Source organism: Lynx canadensis, chromosome B1 (assembly GCF_007474595.2).
Source record: "Lynx canadensis isolate LIC74 chromosome B1, mLynCan4.pri.v2, whole genome shotgun sequence".
Lineage (NCBI taxonomy): Eukaryota > Metazoa > Chordata > Mammalia > Carnivora > Felidae > Lynx > Lynx canadensis.
The window spans coordinates 54,890,224-54,898,875 of record NC_044306.2 but is presented as its reverse complement, the minus strand read 5'-3'; the positions used below and the strand labels follow the sequence as shown (position 1 = coordinate 54,898,875).

General features: G+C 44.0%; 1 pseudogene; it reads right to left on the bottom strand.

The window, feature by feature from the left end:
- Positions 1–2,454: 2,454 nt before the first annotated feature.
- On the bottom strand, positions 2,455–3,735 carry LOC115512962 (annotated as a pseudogene).
- Positions 3,736–8,652: the final 4,917 nt, after the last annotated feature.

Sequence of the window (8,652 nt, the reverse complement as noted above, 5' to 3'; positions counted from 1 at the left end):
GACCGCGAGATCGTGACCTGGCTGAAGTTGGACGCTTAACCGACTGTGCCACCCAGGCGCCCCTATAGTCAAGTAATTTAAAAAAATCTTTTCAGATAGTGATCATCGTAATGGCTTTCTTTTTTTTTTTTTAAGTTTCATTTATTTGTTTTAAGAGAGAGTGTGCACCCACGTGCATGAGTGGGGGAGGGGCTCAGAGAGAGGATCCCAAGCAGGCTCCACGCTGACAGTGCAGAGCCCAATGCAAAGATCAATCTCACAAATCGTGAGATCATGACCTGAGCTGAAATCAAGAGTCAGGCACTTAACTGTCTGAGGCACTGTCTTAATATCAAATCACTCTTGCATTCATGTAATAAACTGGTCATGATATATTAATTTTTTTAACGTTTATTTATTTTTGAGAGACAGAGAGAGACAGAATGAGCAGGGAAGGGGCAGAGAGAGAGGGAGACATAGAACATGAAGGAGGCTCCAGGCTCTGAGCTGTCAGCACAGAGCCCGACGCGGGGCTCGCACTCACAAGCTGTGAGATCGTGACCTGAGCCGAAGTTGGACGCTTAACCAACTGAGCCACCTGGGCACCCCCGTGATATATTAATTTTTAAATGAGCGGTTGGATTCTATTTCCTAATATTCTGCTTAAGATTTTTTGCCTCAATATTTCAAGGTAAGATTGGTTTCTGTTTTTCTTCACTATGCTATTTTATTAGGTTTATGTATTGATACTTCTTTTTTTGTAAAAGCATTTTTGGAAAAGTCTATGTTTAGAAAAACTTGTATAGCATTGGATTATCTCCACTTTGAAGGTTTGACTGAGCTCCCCTGTGAAACTATCTGCACATGGTCATTTTTGAGGGCCAGTTCTCCATTTCTCTTTTGAAATTTAATCTGAAAATTTTTTATATATATAAGAAATGCATATTTGAATCTGTGCTAGGAGATCAATGGCCCCCAAAATATCCATGCCCTAACCCCCAGAACCTATGACTAGGTTATTTTTGCAGATGTGATTAAGGGTAGGGACCTCCAGATGAGGAGATTATCCTGAACTGCCTAATTTTTTGAGAATTTAAAAGTAAATAACTTTTTCTTGCTGGGTCAGAGAGATACAATGTTTTACTATCGCTGACTTTGAAGATGGAGTAAGCGACCATGAGCCAAAGAATATGGGTGGCTTCTAGAAGCAGGGAGTAGCCTTTAACTGACAACCAGTAAGAAAACAAGGACCTTGTTCATACACCCACAAGAAAATAATTTCTACCAACACGTGAATGAGCCAGCAACAAATTCTTTTCTAGAACCTCCATAAAAGGAACCACCCTGCTGACATGTTGATTTTAGTTCAATGAGACCCATAGTGGATTTCTGTCTTAAGAACTATAAAATAATAAATACGTGGTGTTTTCTGCCACAAGTCTGTGGTGACTTTTCATGGCAGCAATGGAAAACTAATACCTGGACAGAGAAGGTCAAATTTGATAAATGTATTTTGTATGAAACTGACTGTTTTACCTGGGTTTTCACATTTATTTTCATAGAATTACACAGCATGGACTCATGGTTTTCGAAATTTTGTCAATTTATTTCTCCTTTGTTATTTATTATCTTGTGCCTTTATACTTTTTTTGTGCGAAGTTTGGAAGAGCCATCTGAGGCTTTATTTGGGAAAAGGCACTTGAGTTGGCTTTTGGCTTTTATTATTTTTTTTAGATTTTTAGTTTTTAAATGTGTATTTTGAGAGACAGAGAGCACACACAGGGGATGGGCAGAGAGAGAGAGAGAGAGAAAATCTTAAGTGGGCTTCATGCCCAGCCCTGAGCCCCATGTGGAGTTCGATCTCACTGCCCTGAGATCATGCCTGGGCTCAAATCAAGAATTGGATGCTTAATGATTGAGTCACCCAGGCTCCTTGACTTGGCTTTTAGGTGGGGACATGAGCAAGATGGGGTAGCCAGGGCACTAGACTCCCCCGCTGGCAGGCTGAGGACTGAAGCGGAGCCTCAGGTGGGCCCTCCTGTTTCTGTCAGTCCCCAGCACAGCTCCTTCCCCCAAAGGCTCTATGGCCGCCACGAGAGGGGTGGCTGGGAGAGACCTCAGTGGCTGTTCAGGTGGACAGGATACCAGACAACTTGGATGCCAGCTTCACGTGGTGGATCTCTATCTTCCTCACAACCACCGCCTTGGAGGAGCTGACACAGCTGAAGAAATTGGAGCCCCCGCCACACTAGAAGATGCTCAGGCCATAGTTGAGATCAGGGCTCACGAGGACACTGTAGGCCGAGCTCAGCCCACCTGAGTAGCCACTGGTGGTCTTAGTATAGATACTCATGTTCTCATCCCAGACTCCAGCTAGCTTTCCTCGCCCTTCGGGGGCTTGCAGTAGGTGGAAATCTCCAATGTCCAGGGCCAGCTTGATGTTCATGAGCTCCTTGTACTCGCATAGCTACCATGCTATGTCCTACTTGGCTCACTGCAGGGTGCCTCCAGCCGTGCCAGCTTGACATTGGTGAACTTCACGGACAGCTCCCCGCGCTGCTCTGTATCAGCGACAGCGTGCTCTTTGATCTGGCACTGCTTTTTGAAGTCCTCCACCAGCCCCTGCCTGCTGCCAAGCTTTAACCCCAGCTTTCGCTTCTCCTGTTCCAATATGTCCAGCTGCTGCTGAAGGTTGCTGATGTATCTCTAGAACATGTCCCTGTGGCTCCGAGTTGTGTTCTGCTGCTCCGTTCGGTCTCCAGAATGTTGTTCTTCTGCCCCAGGTGCCAGCCCTGTCGATGGAGGCAAACTTGTTGCTGAGCGTCTTGATCTGCTCCTTCTCCTGGGTGCACACGGCCTTGATACTGGGGTCTGCCTCCAGCTTAAGGGGACTCCGCAGGCTCTGGTTCACTGATGCAACCGCGATCCTGCCCACTTCCCTGGCCCCACTGTAGCCGCTGACCACACTCATGCTGGCGCCCAGGCCACCCTGGAAGCTGCTGCCTCTGCCCACCCGGGACAAGGCTGGTCATCTGAAAGGGGAGCCTTGGATGAGAAGGCAAAAGGCCCTATCTTTGCCTCTAGACCGTCCCCATTCTCAGTGATGTTTTGAAGAGGGCTGGGCCAGTCTTATCTCCTGCAAAATCTGCCTCTACAGAAATATCTTCTAATTCTCTTGAACTGATCTCTCCTGCGGGACTGCCAAACTTGGCAAGACAGAGCCAATTCTTACCCGTATTTTGATAGTTTTTTCCCAGGTGGTCTCACTCATAAGCTCTATCTGCATGTGACCTGTATTCGTAAGACATTATAGTCCACAGCTCATCCGAGAGTCCAGTTTATCACGTCATCTACCACGACAAGAAGGATCACCAACTTTCCAGCCCACTGTATCCGTTTTCTTACTGATCGCCAACTGACCACTGAATTAATATTTGCTGTTTTAAGTTTTGTTAAGGCAGCTCGTGCCTAGGTACGAACCTCTGTTGCTGTAGAGTGTATTAACTGTTCACAACGTAAAGAATAAAGTGACGGCGACTTTGAAACAATAAAAGTGTATTTGTGCCAATTCAAGCATATGCAGTCCGGGGTTATGATATAACCTTGCCTTTTCTTGCTCTATGTAGTCCCTTGGGCTTGCTCTGGTCTGCGTGGTTGCATGTGGCTCACGCTGCCACTTCCATGTTCCAGGCCTGAGGATTGCATACTTCACTTCTGCTTATAACCAGCTGGCAGAACTTAGGCACCTTCCGGCATTCCTACCTGTAAGGAGAATGCAAAATAGTGTTTAGTCTCAGTGCCAGTTTGTCCGGATGAAACACAAAGACAATCTCATAATGGCAAACAAAAGGGGAGAATGGATAGCGAGGCCTATTGGTGGCATATACCACATCCTTTTCCTCATGACTTTTTCCCGTTTTTTTTCCTTTGAAAAGTAAGATTTTTTTTTTTTTTTTTTTTTGCATTTCAAACCTTAAAAATTTCTCCCGTAGTGAGTATTTTTATTTAGAGAAATTTAAGCTAGTATATTTTTTCTATAGTTCTTAGTTTTTTCTCTCCAATGCAAATAGCCCTTTCATCGTATATAATAATAATCCTTGTTTAGATGGGTCTTGTTTTTTTATCCATTCTGATACCCTATGTCTTTTGGTTGGCGCATTTAATCCGTTTACATTCAGTGTTATTATAGAAAGATACGGGTTTAGAGTCATTGTGATGTCTGTATGTTTTATGCTTGTAGTGATGTCTCTGGTACTTTGTCTCACAGGGTCCCCCTTAGGATCTCTTGTAGGGCTGGTTTAGTGGTGACAAATTCCTTCAGTTTTTGTTTGTTTGGGAAGACCTTTATCTCTCCTTCTATTCTAAATGACAGACTTGCTGGATAAAGGATTCTCGGCTGCATATTTTTGCTATCTAGCACCCTGAAAATCTCGTGCCAATTCTTTCTGGCCTGCCAAGTTTCAAAAGAGAGATCAGTCACGAGTCTTATAGGTCTCCCTTTATATGTGAGGGCACGTTTACCCCTTGCTGCTTTCAGAATTTTCTCTTTATCCTTGTATTTTGCCAGTTTCACTATGATATGTCGTGCAGAAGATCGATTCAAGTTACGTCTGAAGGGAGTTCTCTGTGCCTCTTGGATTTCAATGCCTTTTTCCTTCCCCAGTTCAGGGAAGTTCTCAGCTATTATTTCTTCAAGTACCCCTTCAGCACCTTTCCCTCTCTCTTCCTCCTCTGGGATACCAATTATGCGTATATTATTTCTTTTTAGTGTATCACTTAGTTCTCTAATTTTCCCCTCATACTCCTGGATTTTTTTATCTCTCTTTTTCTCAGCTTCCTCTTTTTCCATAACTTTATCTTCTAGTTCACCTATTCTCTCCTCTGCCTCTTCCATCCGAGCCGTGGTGGTTTGCATTTTGTTTTCCATTTCCTTTAAAGCGTTTTTCAGCTCCTCGTGACTGTTCCTTAGTCCCCTGATGTCTGTAGCAAGAGATTCTCTGCTGTCCTGTATGCTGTTTTCCAGCCCAGCGATTAATTTTATGACTATTATTCTAAATTCACTTTCTGTTATATTATTTAAATCCTTTTTGATCAGCTCATTAGCTGTTGTTATTTCCTGGAGATTCTTCTGAGGGGAATTCTTCCGCTTGGTCATTTTGGATAGTCCCTGGTGTGGTGAGGGCCTGCAGGGCACTTCCCCTGTGCTGTGGTGTATAACTGGAGTTGGTGGGCGGGGCCGCAGTCCGACCTGATGTCTGCCCCCAGCCCACCGCTGGGGCCACAGTCAGACTGGTGTGTGCCTTCTCTTCCCCTCTCCTAGGGGCGGGATTCACTGTGGGGTGGCGTGGCCCGTCTGGGCTACTTGCACACTGCCAGGCTTGTGATGCTGGGGATCTGGCGTATTAGCTGGGGTGGGAAGGCAAGGTGCACGGCGGGAGGGGGGGCAGGCTTAGCTCGCTTCTCCTTAGGTGATCCACTTCAGGAGGGGCCCTGTGGCAGCCGGAGGGAGTCAAATCGCTGCCGGAGGTTTGGCTCCGCAGAAGCACAGAGTTGGGTGTTCGCGCGGAGCGAGCAATTTCCCTGGCCGGAGCCGGTTCCCTTTGGGATTTTGGCTGGGGGATGGGCGGGGGAGATGGCGCTGGCTAGCGCCTTTGTTCCCCGCCAAACTGAGCTCTGTCGTCCGGGGGCTCCGCAGCTCACCCTCCCTTTGTCCTCCAGCCTTCCCGCTTTCCGAGCAGAGCTGTTAACTTATGACCTCCCAGACGCTAAGTCGCGCTTGCTAAGTCGCGCTTGCTGTCTGAACACAGTCCGTCAGGCCCCTCCGCTTTTGCAAGCCGGACTCGGGGGCTCTGCTTGGCCGGCGAGCCGCCCCTCCGCCCCGGCTCCCTCCCGCCAGTCCGTGGAGCGCGCACCGCCTCGCCGCCCTTCCTACCCTCTTCCGTGGGCCTCTCGTCTGCACTTGGGTCCGGTGACTCTGTTCTGCTAATCCTCTGGCGGTTTTCTGGGTTATTTAGGCAGGTGTAGGTGGAATCTAAGTGATCAGCAGGACGCGCGGTGAGCCCAGCGTCCTCCTACGCCGCCATCTTCCCAGAATCCCCAATAATAATCCTTGTTTAAAAAAATCAGCCAACAGGGGCGCCTAGGTGGCTCAGTCGGTTGAGCGTCTGACTTCGGCTCAGGTCATGATCTCACGGTCCGTGAGCTCGAGCCCCGCGTTGGGCTCTGTGCTGACAGCTTAGAGCCTGGAGCCTGTTTCAGATTCTGTGTCTCCCTCTCTCTCTGACCCTCCCCCGTTCATGCTCTGTCTCTGTCTCTGTCTCAAAAATAAATAAACGTTAAAAAAAAAATCAGCCAACAAAAGAGAAAGGAAATATCCAAAATCTCTGCACATTGAGGAAAAATACCATCAATGTTTTGATGATTATTGTTTCATGTACCTTTTTTAGAAACATACACATACACTCCTTTCCCCAAAGATTTTAGCAAAAGATGATCATATAATAATTTTGTTTTTATTTTATAAACTTTAAAAAAAACGCCATTTTCTTTTTGTTCATTATCTCTTCTCCCACCACCTGAATAACCCTAGGTATCAATGTTACCAACCTCGTATGTATCTTGGCTTACTTCAATTTGTGGTCATATGATTATATTCACATACATGTTTACATATATTCACACACGTTTAGAGTTATATATGTATTTAAATATTTTGGTATTGTTTGGTTTAGAAAGGTAGCATAATATATATATTTCTCTGTCTCTTGCTTTTCTCATTTAACAGCGTGTTGTAGAAATCGTTTTTTGTTTGTGTGTATTTTATTTTATTTTATTTTATTTTATTTTATTTTATTTTATTTTATTTTATTTATTTTTTCCAGAACTTAAGAATGTATTTACTTCCTCTACTTTATGGTGAATCTAACATTTCCTTTTCTTAAGTCTATTTATTTTTATTTTTGAAAGAGGGAGAGAGCGAGAGAGAGACAGAGGGGCAGAGAGAGAGGGAGAAAGAGAATCCCAAGCAGGCTCTGTACTGTCAGCACAATGCCCGATGTGGGGTTCTGTCTCATGACTGTGGGATCATGACCCGAGCTGAAATCAAGAGTCAGACGCTTAATTGACTGAGCCACCCAGGCACCCCAGAAGCTAACATTTATTTTAGGAACTAATTATGAAATGTTTCAATAGCTACAAAATAAAAATGTCTTTTATTAATACTGTAGGGGCCAAGGGCAGGCAGTCCCAAAGTGTGTTGTGGGAATCTTTTTAATCATTGACTATAGATTCATAAAATTCCTTGTAATTGCTGTATGTTATTTCATGGGATGTTTTTAACCACAAGTTATTAAAACTTTTACCCATTAATAGACATTCACTCCCCCCACCCCCATTTTTTGTCCCTGCCCTAAAAAAACTGCATTAACTATCCGTATATACTAGTATTTTATTTCTATGGTACAGATTACCAGTAACAGAGATGTTGATTTGAAAAGTGTATGTGATTTGGGGCGCCCGCGTGGCTCATTCAGTTAAGCGTCCGATGTCGGCTCGGGTCACGATCTCATGGTTCTTGAGTTGGAGCCCCGCATCGGGCTCTGTGCTGACGGCTCAGAGCCTGGAGCCTGTTTCTGATTCGGTGCCTCCCTCTCTCTCTCTGTACCTCCCTGGCTCGCACTCTCTCCCAATAACCAATAAACTTTTAAAAAAAATTAAAAAAAAGAAAAGTGTATGTGATTTATATTTTAGCAGATATTGCCAGACTGTTTTTCCAAAAGGCTGTAACAATCCATACTTCCTCCAGCATACTCTCCTATATCTCCCTCATCGATAGGGGTACCGCTGTTTTAAATCTTACCAATATCATATGGGTTACGTATTGCTACCTTAAAATTTCATTTTATACTAGCGAGATTCTGTGCATATATATATTTAATTATTGTGTATATTGTATACGTATATTTAATTAAAAAAGAGACACAAATTTATTTAGAAACACAAAGTGCAAGGGGTGTCTGGATGGCTCAGTCAGTTGAGTGTCTGACTTTGGCTCAGGTCATGATCTCACAGTTCGTGGGTTCAAGCCCCGCATCAGGCTCTGGACTGAGAGCTCAGAGACTGGAGCCTGCTTCTGATTGTGTCTCCCTCTCTCTCTGCCCCTCCCTCTCATGCTCTGTCTCTCTCTGTCTCTCAAAATCAATAAATATTGAAAAAATTAAAAAAAAAAGAAATTCAAAGTGCATGATTGCTGTAGCTGTATGTAGTGACATACATATTATGAATGTCAAAATCAAATACATGTATTTGATGGTAGCAGATAATTTTCCCCTAGCGGTATTGTGTTTCTCTTCAATCTTTGGGAGTCTGTAGGCTGCTATATAAATGGTCTGAGTGCTAGGTGAATTTTTTTAATGTAAAGATATACAAAATTGTAGCTCCTTGTTTCTCTGCGATAGAGACAGAAACTGTGAAATAAATTTGGTTGTGCTCGTGGTATTTTAAACAAGCAAAAAAAAAAAGTTCAACGGTCTATAAAGAAACTGCATTTATAAGTTTTATTATTAAATCCACCACTGCTTTGCTGACTAATAAAATGGAAAATGTGTGCTTTTATAGGTTTATAAAAAGGCAAGCTATAGTTTCATGAAAAATATCTTGCACCGATTGAATACA